The sequence below is a fragment of the Chinchilla lanigera genome, unplaced genomic scaffold (genome assembly GCF_000276665.1).
Source record: "Chinchilla lanigera isolate Chin_1 unplaced genomic scaffold, ChiLan1.0 scaffold00016, whole genome shotgun sequence".
Classification (NCBI taxonomy): Eukaryota; Metazoa; Chordata; class Mammalia; order Rodentia; family Chinchillidae; genus Chinchilla; species Chinchilla lanigera.
Genome location: NW_004955417.1, coordinates 26,793,308 through 26,813,012, shown reverse-complemented (window position 1 = coordinate 26,813,012; position 19,705 = coordinate 26,793,308). Strand labels below are relative to the sequence as shown.

The window sequence follows — 19,705 nt, the reverse complement described above, 5'->3', positions numbered from 1 at the left end:
CTACTCCACTGCTGGTGGGAGTGTAGATTGGTCAAACCACTGTGGAAATCAGTTTGGAGATTCCTCACAAAACTAGGATTGGAAGTCCCATTTAACCCAGCTATTCACCCTTCTGGATATTTTCCCAGAAGAATTAAAGACATCATACCACAGTGATATATGTGCACCCATGTTTATAGCAGCACAATTTGTTACAGCTAAATCTTGGAAACAACTGAGATGCCTATCCACTGAGGAATGGATAAAAAAGATGTGGTATTTCTAATGGCTTTTATTCCTCCTGTCCTTCCAAGATAATGGCGGTGAGGATACAGAGGATACACACAGCAGCTGTCACTGAAGCCAGGTCCAGAGAGAGCCTGTGAGTAGAAGGCAGCAATTCCTAAATGTTTTTGGACCTAAATGCATTAGAGAGAAAATGCATATGCCAGTGGGAGGGTTTTGCCTTTTTTTTTCTTTTTTTCTGATGTTCTTAGGCTATGATCTTCCCAACTGTGTCATTAAGATTCATCTGCGGTAATTACTGAGCTCAAAGTGCATGTTCTCAACATGTCAGAAGAACTATATTATTTTCTTCAAAAAAATTCTATTAATCTGCCAATCATGAAACACTTAAAAAAACCAGCCCTTTGGATAACTTTATAAGGTGCTTCTGGGAGAGACTTCCTGTTTGCCATGCTGAAGGTAAAAATCCAAAGAACATATCTTTTTTTGTCGGGGGAGTAGAACAATTCTGGAGGATATAGTTCTTGGGGAAAGTTGTGGTTTAGACATTTTCTTACTTTATTTCAATTTTATGGAACAATTTTCTTCAACATTCTTCCTTATTATTATCTAGAATATACACCTTCCAGCAATGACACCTTTCAGAAGTCAGATGTTTTAAAAAGTTTAGAACTACTGGGACATTATGTGTTTTAGTTTGGGGTTATGCAAGGGGGAACAATTTAATACAGGACACATAGTTTATAGAATTATTTTATAATAGTCACCCAAAGAATCATATACAAAGAGAGTGCAGGATATCTATCCACACACTAAAGACCAAAGAATCCAGCTGAGGGCTTGGATCCCACGGTAATATCCTGCATGAGTTCGGCTGAAGACCTAGAGCTCATAACAATGCCTCCTACGTGTCCAGCTAGAGGCCAAGAGCCCATGACGATGTCTCGTGCAGGCCTGTTTCACGGATCTGTGCTGGGAAGGCCCAAAGGTCAATGGTGGCAGCTGGAAAGTCTATGCCAGTCTATGCTCCATCTGAGCTGGAGCCAGGCAGCAACATCCAAAGTAAGAACCAGAGCTCCCTTGAAAAGTACCACAGCCATCCTCAGCAATGGTGAGGTTCTGAGCTCTTCTGATGATAAGGAAAGCCAAGTTCCCATCAGGAAAGCCATCACAACAAGCTTCTCCAGGACACCGGCAGTGCACCATCTTCCCCTCCAGAGCTAGGAAGCGAGGCTCAAAGTGAGGACCAGAGCTCCCCCAAAGTGAACTGTAACCATTCTCAGTGACAACGAGGTCCCAAGCTCCTCCTCCAATAAGAACAGTCAAGTTCATCAGGAAAGCCTGCGTGACAAACTCCTCCAAAAGAACCAACAGCTTCTTACAACTTCTAACAGCACCCAAGAGCTTTTCTTCTTCTTCTCCAGTCCTGCCTCTTATGCTGTTGGCAACAGTCCTCAGGTGGGCCTCCCACACCCGGCACCATGCTATTTCAATTCAGTTGGGTGTTACAAGTTGACCACCCGTTGTCAATCCACCTCCTTTTGGTAGCCTGATACACTATAATTTGGATTCCATGTGACACACTGTGACCTTGTCTTTGAGAACTGGGTCATGGGCTGAGACTGTTCTGCTCCCATTATTCCTCCCAGCCACTTCTCCTTGTTGCTTTTTTGGGGCTCAGCACTGTGGAATGAGGGCATTAGGTCAAATGTCCATGGAGCCCGGCAGCCTGGACAAGCAGCAGTGGATAAGGCGTGATAAAGAAATACTACTGGTGGAGAGGTGGTTTTATCTTTTCATAATAATGAAAGCACCAGCATAAATTCTTAAGGAGTTGAGGGGGGTTAGCTGAAGTGTCAAAGTTAGATGCTTGGGGTTTTCTTTGGGAGACACTGGCCATTTTTAAGTTCTTGCTGACACCATGCTTTGGTCCCTGTCCTCCTTCCTTGTCTGCGTTATCTCACCCTCCTTACCACCACACTCTGGGGAGGAGTCTTATCTGCTGCCCTAACCATCCACCTAAGGTCACTACTGTGGTTTGTGTCTGGATGTTCCCCCAAAGCCTCATGTAATCATGGGGGAGCAGCCTTTTCAGAGGTGGCTGAATCTAGAGTTTGTGATTTGTTCATTGTGTAGTGCTGGGATTGGGGGTGTGAGTGCTGTACGTGCCCAAGGGCAGGTAGCCTGCATACAATATAAAGGACAGAAAAGAGGGTTGCTCCTCCCTTTTGCTCTTGTTGCTTTTTGCTGTCATGCCTTGGAGTTAGCTGATTAGGGACTGAAACCTCTACAAACTGTGAGCTAAATGAACCTTTCCTTCCTTAATTGTGGGCATAAGGTATTTTGTCTCAGCAATGAGAGAAAAGTAACACAGTCACACAACTCCTGAGGTGGGGTCAGGATGCCAACCTAGTCCCCGGCTCCAGAGAATCAGAGGTTGCCACCAAACTGTACAGAGAGCTCAAAACAAGATCTGGAAGAAAGGAGCCAGGGTGCTGCTGGACAGTGGCAAAGGTTGGCCTGAACCTTACCGTCAGGCTCTTGACTTCCAAATGAGGCTCTGGGAATCCAGTGTGATTTTTTTTGGTGATTTTGTACAAAAGTTACTTTTGTGCATCTGTTTAGTATATAAAGTATAGTATATACCATGTAAATGCAACTAATATAGTGGTATTTCAGTTCATGAACGCTTTTGTTTGCAAGCAATGTAGCTCGCAACCGAAGTGTTTGACAAAATTTTGTTTGTGTTTGCAAACTCTGCATTGGGTGACAAACACGACCACAGCCATCTTTCCATACAAACACAAACAGGACCATCTTTTCCAAAACCATAAAACAAATTGAGTCTGTGAACTGAGATATCACTGTATATACTATGTGTAAAGCATATACTATATAAAAACATGTAAATATATGTATTTTTACAGTGGTCTTGTTTTTAATAAGATGGGAGCCTAAAAATGGAAGTCTTCATTTTTTAATCCCTAGAGAGGCCCTATAGCATATTAGAGATAATAATATTTATATGTAGAATAGAAAAAATTCTTGACCAGTAGGTAGCTATTTCAGTATTCAGCATCTCACCTTGGTGTTTCTGTTGTGTAACATTAACTCTGTCCATATGCATGTTCCAAAATAGGTACATGGCTAACTATAGACTGACAGTTTTAGTCAAAAATGAGGATTATTAAGAGTATGAAAAGCCTCCGACTTGGAGAACTCTTTGAGAAACCTATGTCTGATAAAGAATTCTATCCAAAATCTACAAAGAATTCTTACAATTCAGCAATAAGAAAACAACCCAATTTGGAAAAAAATGGGCAAAATATCTGAATAGACACCTCATGACTTAGTCACTTTCTTGCTGCTGGGACATAACACCTGACAGCCACAATGTAAAGGAGAGAAGGTTTGTTTTAGCCCACATTCTGTAGAAGTTTCAGCCCTCGGTCAGCTGGCTCCAAGGCTGGACAGCATGGCAGAGAGCATGGTGGAGGAGAGTTGCTCACAGCGTGGCGGCAGGAAGCAGAGAGAGCAGGGAGGAGCTGGAGAGGGAGAGGAACCCTCCCAGGCTACGCCCACAGTGGCCACCTCTTCCAACGAGGCCCCACCTCCTAATAGCCAGTCCCTGTAAACCACCATGATCCAGTTCCCTTCCCAAAGCCCTGGCTATGCTGCTTGAGGCTCCTGGGGAGACAACCAGATGTAAATCATAACCCTCACCATACAAGAGATGTAGCTGGCAAATAAGCGTATGATAAGAAGCTCTACATACCCTTTCCTTAGAGATTGTAAATAAAACAGCAGTGATTTTCTACTACACACACCAAACCCCATACATTGATACCACCCAGTGCTGGAGAGAGTGTGGAGCAAGAACTCTCTTCAGCCACTGGTGAGAATGCACAGTGGTACTGTCCCCTTGGAAGACAGCTGGCATGTTCTTACACACTCTTGTGGGGTCCTGGGAACAATTGGCAGAAACAAAGAAATGTGGCATTGTATGTACAATGGCTGACAACTGGTTGGTGATCATGGGATCAGTAGTGGGTTGTGACAAAATAAAAGGTATGGAAAACAATGCAAAATACCAGAGTTCACTGTGTATGTTAAGGAAAAATAACTGTGTTGAAGAACGTTTGCTTCAGACAGATATGCATGGATATACTGAACTGCAGTGAATTTCTCCCCTTTTGAGTGTGGTAGAAAATGCTTAGAAGCCAGTGGTGTAGAGAACATTCAGGTTTCAACTGAGTAGCTTAACTCTATATTGAAGATGGTGATGATAACAAGAATAGCAGAAGGTTGTTTACCATGGGCCAGTGGGTTTTTTTCCATCTAAGCCACATTTTATCTAAAAAGACTGTAATTCAGTTACATAATCGAATGTAAATGTTTTCTAATTTCATTCTCCCAAACATCTGGTAAAGTAGCACAGTGTCCCCAGTCTCTGCATGACCTGTGTACATTTCAGTGAAGCTAAGGCGTCATTCTGTAGGTTGTCCAGGTGGTGGAGGTTGAACTGAGATTTGAACCACATCTTCCTCCAGGGTTAATGGTCTAGGATCACAACAGTGTACTTGAAGCCCCTGTGAACAAGGCAGGTCACAACCTGTTGGTCATGTTCAGTGACCCCGCTGTCAGAGTAAAGCCGGGAGCAGCAACAGGAAGTGAAACTCAACTTGCTTCCTGCCCGACATGGTCCCCTGGCCCCGCGGGGCGGCCATGCTGCTGTGGACAGATAGTTAAGTTTGTGTGTGATGTTGAGTGGTTGCTGACTTTCAAGAGCCTTGGTTTTCTTTTAAATTGTCTTCATTCTTTTTCATAGAGCTGTTTTCAGTGTGGGGACAGGGTGCTTAAGTCACCTATTGTGTTCTCAGCACTTCCTGTGTCTTGACAAATTGAGTCCGTACAGGAACCGCCTAGTGGATAGTTATTGTCCCGGTTCTTGGGTTCAAGCTTACACCTAGGAAGACCAGAGTACCTTGCCCAAAGGCGTGGAGCTACTTGGGGCAGTGGTGCAACTTAACCCAGAGCTGTTTCTCAATTGTGACTCTAAAGAGCTTCCCTGTGTGTGAAAGGGGTCTTTCGTACCTCTTCTTGGTTCCGCTCTTTGGACGCCTTTCTGAGTCCTTTCTGGTGCCTATTGGTAGGAATCTCTTCTCTGTATTGCTACCCTGCCAGCTGCACGTGTGGGATGAGGCAGGTCCCGCCTCCTTGTCCCTGTGAATGATAACTTGTGCTTTTCTCAGGCCAGAGGAGAATTTCCCAAACATTTCTCTCTCTGAATACATTTTTATGCAGCCTCAGATTCCCTACTGAGAATTAATGATTGTGATCTGTTTAATCGTAAATAATAATTCCATTGAATCTCTAATTATCTTTCCAAGTCTTTCTCCTCTGTATCTTACAGTATTTTTTTTTATCAGACTTGAATGGATTCTTCTTAGGTTCTTAAAATGGAATTATTTAAAAATAATCTGCATAGTAGTTTTCCATGGATTGTTTTAATGAGGTCTGCTTAAAACAAAAGCTATAAATCGCTGTAAGTAAATGAAAATATGGTGCAGTTCTGGGGTAGTTGCTCAGAGATTCTGGAAACATTGCAATTTTAGTCACTGGAGGCAAACAAGAGTCTGAATGAATGGTCAAGTTATGTTTTCTCAGGAGAAATATATCCAGAGCCCCAGAATTCAGGGAAAGCCACCAGATGTCTTCCTTCTGGCTTGGCCTTCCCTTCAGGTAGGGGAAGAGAAGTGAAGAAAATGAGCAGTTATGGAATTGTCTGTTTACGGCTCCTCCATCCAGCTTCAGCCTGGTTCGTACAACAGCTGTAGCTGTAGACACTTGGGGTTGTGTGGGATGGCGTGCAGCCGTTTGCTGACCTCTCCCATTTCCCCTTCACGCTGACAGGCTACTCCTTAATAGCTTCAACTCCGTTGGCTTTTCCCAGCCCCAAATCCACAGCCTTTATCATTACTGTTTCTAAAGCATTTCACGCACATAGAATTTCCAACCTGTGACAGCCTGTTACTGTTTATCAGGAATACGGATCCTTGTCTCCGGGTTAAGGGTAAGACAACTGTCACCAACTATAAAAAGCTGCAGAAAGAACACCACATGCGCCAAACCGAGCAGAGCCCCCAACTCCAAAACCTTTTGCTTGCAAGAAGAATTTCCAAAGCTTAAACTTTAGTAAAATGTTATCCTAAAGTGGAAATGGGTAAAAAACACATAAGAGCCATGTACTAACTGGGGAATACATTTCAATGCCCTGAGTTTTGTTTTATTTTGTTTTGTCACAGGGTCTCACTATATAGCCCAGCCTGGCCTCAAATTCTCAAGGATCCTCCTGTCTCAGCCTCCGAGTGCTGGGATCACAGGCCTGCACCTCCAGGCCTGGCTTGCCCTTGATTTTGTAAAGACAACATAAAAATTAGCCAGTGTGAGCAGTGTGAGAGGTGAGCTTATACTTTGCTCTTCATACACGGAAGACTGCACATGTTGAAGAGAAGATTCATAGAGGCTGTGCAGAGGGCGCTGTACTTATCTGATCTGTAGTCGGTGTGCTGCTGGAGCCCCGTGGAGTGAGGTTGGTTCATTCACGTGCTCACCTCTCCTAGTGACTACGTCTCAGTCTCCCGTGTTGGGATGAAGGAGGAGGGAGCCATCGAGTTTGTGTCTTGTGTTGCTGCCATGAGAGGATGTACTTCCTGCCCCGGCCTCCCACGACCAGGGGGACCCTTCCTCCTGGGTCTTCTGTGTGCTTCTGGCTCTGCAATCATTCTGTCTCCGCCCCAGGGAGACTGATGTCGCCTCCAGCTATTCCCAGACAAGGGCTCAGCCAGCGTGTAGGAGACTCTATGAGGCAGGACCCGGCGCCCTGCTTTCCTGCGGTGGCTCTAAGTCTCTGGGCTGCGTCCCTCGTTCAGAGATGCCGGGTCAGCCTGGGCTCCAACCTGGCCGCCTCCCCTTTGGCTCCCGCCAACAGCGGCTGGAGGATTCTGGGCCCTGCCACCTTCCACCTGTGGGCGTCTCATGCTAAGCTCCAAGGGGTCCTAGTTCTGGGTCCCAGGTTTGTGAGAGAATGGCGACCCTTCCCCTTTCCCAGGGGTGAGAGCACAGCCCCCTCCACATACGTCTTCCTCCCCCACTTCCTTCTCAGAAGGTGTTCTGTGGTCTTTGACTTCTGGGGTCGAATTCCTCTAACTGGTTCATGGACATTACCTTTGCCATTCTGCCTTGGTGTCTATTACTTTTCTAAACTGCGACAGAAAAATTTCCCAATTTGTATTCTGGTGAATAAGTAACAAGGAGAGCACACTTTTTGTGGGTTGTATGTCCTATCTGACCAAGACCAAGCATTGCCGGGGTAGAATTTGCTGCCGAGGGCTTTGGTGGGGACTTTCCCCTGGAGAGGACCTATCTTACGGTCCTTTCACTCCATGGGTAACACCTGAATGGGGCAGCTGGCTGCTAATAATACAGTAGAAGGTGACTTAACTTGCTTGATTAGAAAGAGGGAACAGTTTTCTCTGGTCAGATATGGAGGGTGGGGAGCTGGGCCAGCAGAGGAGCCTTTCCTCTGCTTGCTGCCTTCTGTGCAGACAGGTGCCTTGTCCCCGCTGTCCTCTGGGCTTCTGGCACTTGCCACGGGAAGCTTTCTTGGCTCACAGGGCTGGGGACAGCAGTCTTCAGAAAGTAGTTCTTGATCTGATTCACTCTTTGGGCTCCACATGCCTGTCTGCAGGGTCTATATTCTCTGTATCAAATGGGCTTTTTTGAAAGAACCTCTTACTCTCTGGTTCGTGGATTGTCCCAAGCCAGTGGCCTGGGGCACACATGGCTCCTGGTGGCTCGTGCTGGGCTTCTTCGGGGGGATGCACAGCCCTGCACCAGGCAGGCCATCCATGTATTACAGAGTGACGACTGTGAGGCTCACAGGTCTGCGGGCGGGGCCTCCCTATGGGGACCTCCTCTCAGGGCTTCGAGGGCGTCTTCCAGGTGAATTAAGGTAAACTCTGAAACTAACCAATACGCCCTTGTGTGTGCGGGAGACAGGGTGAAGTGCCTTTCATCGTCCTTTTCCATTTCCTCTGTCTCAATGATTTGCTTTAGGGGAGGTGTGACTTTTGGAAATATGGAAAAGAAAAAGGAGACATTTGGCATGTTTGTCCATGTGGCGTGAAAAATATAAAGGGGAGGAGTGGAGACACAGGAAAAAGTGAAGAAATAAATCAACAAAGGAGATAATTAGATATTCACTCGGATCCTCATTTCTTCCCCCAGCAGCAAGAGCTACTCTTTAAAACTTGAATTGAGAAATGAAGAGGCCAAATGAGGAGGATTTAAAAGGCCTTTAGCCAAGAGCATCTCAACAGGACAAACAAGCATACTGTGAAATACACCTGTCACCGCCCTGTAGTAGTCACCTCAGTGCCCGGGGACCAGGTCACGGTGGACCCAGGCCTGGAGGTGTGGTCTGTGACTTCCAAGTCTGTCTCTGTTTGACGAAGGAGGGACAGTAGGCAGCCCTCCTTGGTGTAGTCCCAGTGACAGACCACCACCATCCTCTTCACACATGGACCGGAAGCCCTCAGGAGGCCTTGCCAATGCTCCTGTCCCATCCTGCCTCCACAGAGGGCCTCAGGAGAATGGTTCACAGCAACAAGCACACTCCTGCAGCAGGTCAGCTGCTGTCAAGCCACTGCCAGCCCACCTGGGCTCAACACTGGGTGGCACAGGCCAGGTAACTGTGACCCTGGTGGTGGGGGACCCGTGTGTGTCTCTGTCCTCATTTCAAACCAGAAATCTGTTGAAACTGGGGTTCTTCTTTCAAGGGGACAAAGGCAGCAGTCCCGCACCTGCAGCAGTCCCTCTCCCTGGAGGCATGGAGAGCTCACGCCGTCTTGCCTGGCTCCCAACCAGTCTGCACAGGACAGTGGTTGGGGGTGGGGCCCTTGCTTCCCAGCTGCAGGTCTCCTCTGTCCAGGATAACACAGAGCTTCCTGTGGAGCAACAGGAAATCTTAGGCACCCTGGCTGCAGCACGTTTAGCCTTTGTTGTGGGAAAAGAACAAAGCTAACTTGGCTTTCCTCATCTGATTAGATAACACCATTGATACGCACAACAATAAACACTTATGCAGTGCTTACTGTGAGCGGCTAGACTTTATGTAAACTTGTTTGATTCTCACAGGTCCCTAGGAAGTGGATGTTATCGCCCTCCTGCCTTATAGGTGAAGATCGGGGCACAGAGAGCTCGGTGTCCTGCCTGAGGGGGTGGGAGGGCAGAGGAACAGGATCCAGCGGGCTGTCAGGCTCCAGAACCTTCGCTCTTCATCAACCCCTAGTAATCAATCATATTAATGATACAACATTCAAATGCGGCTGCATGTAAAAGTTTAATAATCGATTGTATTAATGATGTAAAATTCAAATGAGCTGCATGTAAAAGTTAGATAACCTCTGCTCTGTGGAACAGTTACCCCTCAGCACTCGCCTTTTGGTTTCTTTGGGGTGAATGTGATGGACACAATCCCTTCGCTCTGTCTGAAGGCAGTAGAGCGTGAGAAAGATCAGGACCAACGTGTCCTGACGTAGTGACACATTCATTTTCCACTGCTGTGTAACATAATGCCACAACGTACAGCCCGGACAAAACCAGCCCAAATCTGTGATCTCCCAAGGCCCAGAGGCCAGCACCCAGTGCACGGCAGTGGGGTGCCCTTGCCAGGGTCTCCAGAGGCTTCCATCAGGGGTGACAGGGCTGCATTCCCAGTGTCCCACTGGGTATGGCTGGGTCCTCTCTTGTCACCTGAGGTCGCCTGTCCTTCCCTGTCAGCAGTTGGCAGGCAGGCGTGTGCTTCCTTCCAGGCCAGCAGGACTGTCTCTCTGACTTAGGAACCTCCTCCACTCAGCTAAGACAGAGTAACGGTCCCATCCATCGCCATTGCCACAGCATGTAACCTAACTGAGGAAGTGCCCATCCCATATTCCCACAGGCCCCACCCATGCTCTGGGGCCCCGGGTCACACTGGGTGTGTGCCTGGGGCCATCTTGGAATTCTGCCCAGCCCAGTACAGTGGTGTGGTTTCTAAGCTCAGGAGGTCTCTACAAGGCTAGGTGAGTCTTAAGTGGAATTATGGAATGGGTTACTAATAAATATGGACACAGCCTACATGTAGTCATGAACTCTTCTGCTAATGCTGCAGGAATAGGGCTTCTCTGCTAGGGGCTTTGCTGCCGTGGGCATAACCAAGTATACCAGATGCCCCATGGAGATGATCTTGAGACAGTTCCTGGACCTGACACAGCATCTGCTCATGGTTCGTCCCACTTCTTAGAAGCCCACTTGATGACCTGGGCAGTGAACATTTCTTAGCCTGAGCAGCGTTCTTTGAGAGGATGTACTTATTGTCTCTGTCTCGCTGATCCGTTGGCGGTTGCTCTTTTTCTGTGTGGTGTGGGCAGAGTCTGTGTGCAGAGGTGCTGGTTTAATTCCTATCATATCTTGCTTGTCCTTTTCTGGGAGAATTTAATTCTGTGATTGATTCATTGGGAATTACCGTCAAGGGGCTCCAGGGTCAGTTTGGGACAGTGAGCAGAGGCTGTGCTGGACCCCAAGACACAGGTCCCAGGTCCCCATCCTGAGTGACACTGCCCTTGCCAGCCAGGAGTTTTGTTTGTGAAGTTGAAACTCAGAGAAGTGCGTGTAGGGGAAGTAAGGACACCATAACTGGATGCATGTTGAGGCTTTGGAACCTTCAGATTGAAGCAATCAACATCGCTTACTGATAGGAGATGTTTTTATTGATGAAGTGATATCAGTTCAGGCCAAGATTATCTATCCTTTTGTTTTCATGAATATGAAAACAAAAAATTCCTGTATCCTAAGTAGGAAAGGCAATGAATTGATAAGTGTACTTTGGTACTACCAACGGTCCGGCTAAGAACTGTGTCCTCTGTCTTCTAGGCTGGAGGCAGAGACTCCTCAGGAACACATGCTTGACAACAACGAGAGCATTCTTGTGTTTATTATGAAAAACATAATATGCGTTAATTGTAAAAAATAAAATGGGAAAAATAGAAGACAGTTAAAAATACCCTTCAATCTCCACACCTAGAAATAACAACTGTTAACATTTGGTCATATAAGTGGATCTCGTGTGTGTGTGTGTGTGTGTGTGTGTGTGTACACCTTGGCTCACGAACTTAAGTTCTTACACAATTCGGGTTGCAAACCGAATTGGATGAGAGCCAAATCGAATTCATGGTTAAGTTCAATGTCGACCTTATAGAAGGGACGGGGTTGAAGGGAGAGGAGGGGAATGGGCAAGAAGAATTAAGATATATCATGTATAGGCACAAATTCCCTACAATGAATGTGATCATTATGTACATCAAAAGTGTACCAATAAAGTTAATTTTTAAAAAATGTTTACCTTATGGGGAAATTTGATTTAGTTCTCATCCAATTGAGTTTGTGACCAGAATCATGGAAAGAATTAAGTTTGTGAACCAAGGTGTGTGCACGCGCGCATGCGTGTGTGTGTGCGTGTGCTCACACTAAGTACATATAACACCCACAGACTATAATTTAGTCTCCTCATTTTAAAACATTTTATAGGTGTGCAGTTTTTTACATGTTATGAATATCCTTGAAAAGGCTAATGATATGGTGGTTATGAACATGGACTCTTGAGCCAGAATGCCTGAATGTGAAGGAGTACTGGCCGAGCACTGTCTAATATCTTTGCGTTGGGCCTTTATTTAACCTCCTTTTTTCTCTGTAAAATAAGGACAGTACTCATAACTCCCAAGACTGTAGTAAAGATTAAATGTCTTAATGTATTTGTAAGTTGCTTAGAATAAAGCCTGCCACATAGTTGTTGCTGAATAACTTTTTGCCTTTGTTAATGGTTTCATATAATTCCATTTTCTTTCTTTCCTTTCAATCAGATTTTATTGGCACATTTTAGATATACATATTGATCACATTCATCATAGAGAATTTGTACCTGGACGTGATATAATTTGATTCTTCATTTTTCTCATTTCCCTACCTGCTCTCCTTTTTCCTCCCCATTTATGAAAGCTTTGTTTCCATTTTTTCCTTCTTTTCTCACTTTTTCTTTTACTTTTCCCTTCCTTCTTTTCCTTTTCCCCCTCTCTCTTGTTCCCCTCCCCTTTTGAACATTTTCTTCTTATTTCACAATACCTGAAATACATTTTGGTCCTTCTTTACACTTTTGGTTTCTCACACCAGAGAAACAATGTAGAATTTAACACGTGTTTCCAATTTATTTCACTTAACTGTATGATCTCAAGGTGCATCCATTTACCCAGGAAAGTCTCAAGCTTATCCTTTTTATTCCATTGTAAAAAAAACCCCACATTTTCTTTATCTGTTCCTCAGTTGATGGACATTTGGGCTGTTTCTAAGATTTAGCTACTACAACTGTGCCACTATAAACACAGGAGTTCTTATGTTGCTGTGGTATGATGTTTTTAATTCTTTTGGGAAGATACCAAGAAAAGTAATAGCTGGGTCAAATGGAACCTGTAGTCCTAGTTTTTTTTTTAAGGAATCTCCATACTGATTTCCATAGTGCTTACACCAGTCAAGACACGTCCCAACAGCGGAGGAGGGTTCCTTTTTCACGATAGCCCTGTCAGCGTTTGTTATTGGTTGATTTCTTGATGATAGCCATTCTCTCTGGGGTGAGATGGAATCTCAGTGTTGTTTTCATTTGCATTTCTCCAATCACCAATGATGTTAAACATTTTTTCATATATTTATTTGCCATTTGTACTTTTTCATCTGAGAAGTGTGTATTCATCTCAGATGCCTGTTTTTGGATTGGGTCTTTAAATTTAGGAGGTGTGATTTTTTTTTGAGTTCTTTATATGTTCTTGATAGCAACCCTTTGTCTGATGAACAGCTGGCAAACATTTGTTGTGGGTTGTCTCTTCACTCTGTTGGTGGTTTCTTTTACTGTACAAAAGCTTTTTAAGAAGATGAGATCCTACTTGTTGATTCTTTGTGATAGTTGCTATGTGATTGGGGTTTTGTTCATAGTCTTTGCCTACACCAATATTTTCAAGAATTTTACCTGTCCTATCTTCCAGCAGATTTAATGTTCCTGTTTTAATATTTAGATCTTTGATCTAGTTTGACTTTAGTTTACAGCATGGTGGAAGATACGGGTCCGATTTTAATCTTTGGCATGTGCAGAGGCAGTTTTCCCACCATACTTATTAAAGAGACTATCTTTCTTCAGTGAATGTGTTTGGCACGTTTGTCAAAGATAAGGTGGCTGAGTGTGTCTGGAGTTGTTTCTGCATCTTCTAATCTGTCCTGTTGATCCTTGGTTTTTTTTTGCCAGTACCTGTAATTTCATTTTCTGAGTGAACCATAGTTTATTTAGCTTATCATGGGTTGCTTGATATTTGGGTATTCCCGATTTTTATTTTTGGCCTCTCATCTTCTGTCAGAGAGGTTTTACCATAGTCCATGTTCTTCAAATTCTGTTATTTTTGGTTGTGTTTCTATGCAGTGTTATACATTTTTTACATGAGCAGTTCATCAGGGAAGGGAGTGGTGTGCATGCTCTAGGGATGCTGTGAGAAGAGACTGCATCCTGCCTCTATGTCCCAGAAATCCTTTTGGATCTGCAGGTTTTTGTAAAAGAAATTTCATTAGCAACAATTTACATCTCTGCAATCATGGCAAATTTTGTGACTACCTGGGAAAAATCTTTTGATTTAGTAAAGAGATAAACAGCCACCTAATGAGAAACTGTCAGTAATCTGAATGTGTGGAGGAACATTTATTTTTAAAAGCCTTTGGGCCTGAGGAATACACATAAACACCCTGTTATTAATTCCCAAATTCTGCCACCTTCCTCAGGGCTGGGGAGACTTCTGGCCCCATTGTATGCTTTGCTGAGTGTTCAATACCAACAGAAGCTGATATTTTTATTCATGTTCCTGATTTTCTGTATAGGATGCTTGCTGTCTCATAGCAGGCCAAAACACGTGATAAAAACATGTTTGTAAAATAGTGCAACATGTAAACAGAGATGTTCTTTCTGCAAGAGAGATCAGTGGAATCAGTTTGGTTCAGCACATGGAAGAACTTTGTTGTCACAAGGAGGAGCCACCCATAGTGTGTCTCCCATTTTTGAACTAGTCACTGAGATCCTCAGTAGAGACTAAGTCATCAAAGGTAAAAGTTACCTAACTAGAGATTAAGAAAGTAAGACCTGTCCCTGGGCAAGACCTTGGACTTTTAAGATTTCCTTCAACTGTGATATTCTACAACTGTACACATTTTTAAAGAAAAAAATACCAAAACCCAAAAATCTATGTGCCTACTTATCTGAAGTAGTTGAATTCATGAAAATGGAAAGTAGAACAGTAGTTACTGGGGACAGAGGAGAAGGGGAAAAGGAAGCTGCTTTATAGTATAGGCCACTGATGGTGAACCTTGTAGAGACAAGTGCCCACACTGCAACCCAAACCCTTATTTATTGCAAAGTGGCAACACTGCAATTAAGCCTGAATACTGAGGTTTTATTTTAGAAAAAAACAAAAACAAAAACAAAAAAACACCTCATACATTAACATCTTTTGCCTTAAAAGAAAAACAAATAACACAAGTCCCATAGATTTGCCCCCATTGGTATAGACTTTCATAGACTTTGTACTATGAAAAAGTTCCAAAGATTCATTATAAAATGATGTGGATATAGAGAACACTACTGAACTAAATTTAGTATATGTGTTGCCAAAGTGGGCATGTTACTGAACTATATACTTAGTAAATTGGTTTACTATCAGTGGTTTACTATCAATTGGTTTACTATCAAATGGTTGATAAAAACTCAAAAATACCCCTCATGTCTACCATGAGTACATCTCTAGGCCAGGCACTGCAGGGACCCATAAGTGTAAGACAGTTCCTGCTTCCTGTTGGCTCACAGTCTACTTCTGCCATTAGAACTTATGCTAGCCACCCATGGCTACCAGAGACCCAGAGAAAGAAAACCCTTGTCCCTTCTACCTGACTTCCAGCCTGCTGCTAATGCCATTGCTGGTAGAAGTACGATGGTAACTCAGAGGAGTGAGCCAAGCTGCTTTCCTTCCCCATCAGTAGAGTGGAAGGTGCAGAAGGGTAAATACGGACCTGAGACAGAGACTGTCTGTGTAGAGCTACTTCTTTGCCTCTTCTGCATCTGTGCATAAACTTGATAAACAACAGCACTATGTCAATGCCTCTGCCAGTGCTATGGATCAGCAGAAAGTGGACATGTTCTTGTGTGTCTTAGTTACTTTTCTCATTGCTGAGACAAAATACCCAACACCCAAAGTTAAGGGAGGAAAGGTTTATTTAGCTCACAGTCTATGGAGGTTTCAGTCCATCTGCCTGGCTCCAAGGCAGGGTGGCATGGCAGAGGGGCAACAGTTCATGGTGGCAGAAGACAGCAAAAGCAACAAAGGAGAGAGAGACAAACCTTTTTCTGTCCCAGGCTACCAGGATTAAGGCAGTGCCAATCTAATCAGTGTACCGATCCAGCAATCACCCACCCTTAATCCCAGCATTGCACTATGAATCAGTCATACACTCTAGATTCCACCATCTCCAAAAAAGCGCTATGACTGCATGAGGCTTTGTGGGGAACATCTAGACACAAACCATAACATTGCCCTAAGGTGATATCAGGCTGTGTGTCCATGTTTTGGAGATGTGAATTCCTCTTAGAGGTTAGCAAATTCCACTTATTTTGTAATCCAAAAGACTAAACTGTGAAGTTAACTACTGGCCAACACTTCTTATATGGCACACTGGGTTAAAGGAAAAAAGAAAAAATGATTTCTATGTACAAATACATCCACACCAAGCAAGGAAGGAGATATATATAGTATGAGTCCTTACTTTGGTGACCGATCACAAAACCATGATAGATATAGATATAGGTAGGTGATATACCAACACCAGTCTCTAGGTCCACATCCATACTTATATCTAATTGATTTCTATCTCTCTTCTTTCTTTACTCCTTCTTATGTTTCTGTTCCCTTCAGTGAGCCTCTTGGTCTGGTGGATTAATACAAATCTTCATTCCTGAAGAGTTGGTCACCTGACTTTATTGGTGTGGTAGAAAGATTCTATTCACTTTACTATTGGAATGGAAGTCAAAACAGCATCCCAGAGAACCCTCTGGATTATAGACATCTTTCTTTATGCTCCCAATGTTCAGCAATAACCTTATTTCACCTTAATAATCGTGACCAATCACACTACTTAGTACAATAAAGGCTTTCTTTGTCACTTGGCTCAGTGGCACAAGACACCTAAAATCAGTGGGTGGTAGTCTCAAATTTGAGTTCGATGGAACCATTCTTGTGCCTTTGGTAGAAATATCTTTCCTCAGGAACTGATAGCTGTGACTGGAAAATCTCAGGCATTGGCAGCAAACTTTTCTGCAGTTAGGTTATTAGGTGCCTCAGTACAAGTGGAACCTCCAACTTTATCCCTTGGTTTTATATGAGTTGCTGATTCAAAGCATATGCTGTATAGGTATCACCATGATCATTCAGTGTGCTGTCTCTTACTTTGTGATGTAAGGGAGCCTTTCCTAGATGACTTCTCCCATCTGTCAGGTTTCTGGATGGTGGCATCTGGAGCCAGACCAGAGAATTCCATGGCCACAAGCCAGTTATTGCACTTCTGTGGTTGTGCGATTAGTGCTTTGGTCAGATGCAATGTTGTGAGGGTTATCATCATGGCAATTAAGGTATTCTCTCAGTATGTGAGTGAGTGGTCCTGCAAAGGGCAAATCCATATACAGAATAAACCTTTATTCCAATGAGAACAAAACTTTGTCTACTCCATGATGGAAGAGATTCAGGATAATCAACCAACCATGAGGTGGCCAGCTGGTCCATGTGGGCTGGTGGTTGGTCCCTGCTGAGGCAAGCTGAACACTTACTGAGGATGGTGGTTGGATTTCCCTTGGAGAAGCTACATGTAGCCTCCTTGATTATTGTCATGGCCACCCTGAAGATACATCCATGGAGACAACAGTAAGGTAGCTAGGGAAAAAGAAGGCCAACCAACACCTTCAGAATATGTTATCCTATGGGATTAATAATATCTCTTAGTTATTGCAGGCTGATCAGGTCTGCGATCTCCTGAATGAGTGTATGGTGAAGACTAAATAAACAGAGGCAAATAAATGATTTCAGGGCTCCAGGAGGATCAAAGCCCTGTCACATAATTCAAGATTCTCTCAGGGGTAAGACCAAGACCTTCTCTGGGTCGCCCATATTTATTTGGTTATCAGAAGAAGGGAGGGGAGTACTCAAGAAGGGTGGAACCATTCAAGGACTTCTCTAAGTAAGTTATTAAATTAATCCACTGAAGAAGGGCAGAATCAGTCAAGGACATCTCTAAGTAAGGTATTAAGTTAATTCACTCAAGAATGAGATGCCTGAGGCTATAGCCTTTATCCAGTTGAAATCTGACCCAGGCGTCCTTGGCTGTGATCTTGTCTTATCCTTTGAGGCTTTCTGGCTTCATCCACCACTACAGGTTTTAGTAGGAATTAGTGACTCACAGAGGTTCACTTACTATGAGTCCACCATTTCCAAATAAGGAGCCTAGACCTTAGAGAGATTCTCAAGTGAACATGAAAAACAAATTGATTAATTTAAGTCCTGCTCAGGTCTGCTTTGTAGTGATCTCCATCATCATCCTATCTACCTGATTATTGAAAGCCTCTTCTTATGTGAACATATAAGTACGGTACAGATATTTCACAATCTTCGTCCCTTCTAAAAGGTCATCCAGATACCACTCCCCAGTCCTCTTTTACCAGTTTTCTAATTCTATTCTTCCCAAATCTCTGTCTAGCCAAATCATTTTCCACTGTGTATGAATGAACACAGATTTGGATTTGGGGTCTGGGTTGGTGTGTCCCTGGAGAGACCATCTGTGGGAATCTTGCTGTGGCGTCCAAATGTTGTGGCAAAGGCACTTATTTAATTGAGTCACACATGGAGACCGGAGGTAGAGACAAGCAAGTTTATTGGGGGCCGGTGGTGGGCACCCAGTACATGACCAAGCACCAACCCTGAAGGGCAGCAGTGGAGAATAGTTATACAGGGCTAGCTCTGGGTCTATAGAGGGGGGTGGTGCTGATAGCTATAGAAAGACTACAAAGCATGGGCTTAGCGTGTGACAAAGGTACAAAGGTGTTTGACATTTTACACGGGGACAAGCAGTCTTTTGACAGAGCATGGGGTGGTATCGGGTTAGGTATGACAACATTTACAAGAAACAAACTTAAGGAAACAGAAACTTAAGGTTTAAAATGGCACTAGAACATAAAATGGTGTTGATTTAGTTTTGTTTTTTTTTCAGATCAGTATGCATAAGGAGACTGCCTCCTTACACAATCCCTTCCATGCAGAATGATGTTCCCTTTCACCTCTACCTGCAGAAATATTCTTATTTCAACGCCAACTGAATCTCCCCTCCTTCAGGAACCCCTCCCTGATTCCTCCAGAGGAATTACTTCATTACTCTTTTGAACTCCAAGCAACGTAGTCATGACTGTTGCTTTGTATTATTTTGTTATATGCTTTCAGCAATTGTCACATTCATTGATGTATTTGTCACCCACCGGTGGGGCAGATTTTCCTGGACAGTCCCTGCTGACACTGTCCGTCCAGCATCCTGTCTGGTTAACAACTCCTTTCACACTCAGAAGTGTGGACACTGAGTTTACAACAGGCGCCTGTGGAATAAGCCACAGAGGACCAGGTTGCATCACACTCCTGCTTGAGTTTCTGGGACTTTAGCACTGGAAGTCGTACCTCCTGTGGTGGGCAAAAGAATGAGCCCAGCAGAGGCTCTTAGCCTGGGCCACTTTGTCCCCGTTTTCAGGAAATGTTATTTTCCCATCAGAAGGTGGGGGTTCCCTGTGGGTTTAATAAACAACCCTCCCTGCAGGGGGCTATGGGCACTGCTTCTCCACCCCCTTTAGTGCTTCAAAGGACAGCATGAGGGACTGTAGAGAGTGTTTAGCACACATGTGTGAAAGGGTGTTGTAAATAAATTTTATTTACTTTTTACTTGTTTAAATTCCTTTTCATTTTAAAAAGCCCCTACAGTGGCAGGGACAGGAGTGTGGCTGCTGTCCCTTCAGTCCCTGTTTGATGTCTCTCGTGCTTCTCCCACATGGGCCAAGCATGTCTGAAGGATGAGATCCATGTGGACATTCACATTCTCTTCCACAAGGCTCCACCCCTGAAGATTTCTATGCATTTCTCCTGAGAAGAAGAATTTTTCACACAATCCCAATATCATTGTAACCCCTAAAATAGCAATAATCTCAGAAAATGATCTGAAATACAGTCTGCATTCAGTTTTCTCAAACTTTTCATTTTTTGTTTTGGATCCAGATTGCATT

At 44.0% G+C, this 19,705-nt stretch overlaps 1 protein-coding gene across 5 annotated transcripts in view; it reads left to right on the top strand.

Moving 5' to 3' along the window:
• The window catches only part of Ncald (neurocalcin delta), a 350,086-nt gene that overhangs the window by 72,932 nt on the left and 257,449 nt on the right, over positions 1 to 19,705 (top strand). Inside the window, exon 1 of one of the 5 annotated variants that reach the window (XM_013512740.1) lies at positions 8,522 to 8,974. The exons of the other annotated variants lie outside the window; for them this stretch is intronic. The gene's annotated coding sequence lies outside the window, so the exon portion shown is untranslated. Of the gene's footprint in view, positions 1 to 8,521; positions 8,975 to 19,705 lie in introns of those variants that run through there. 5 annotated transcript variants of the gene reach the window in all.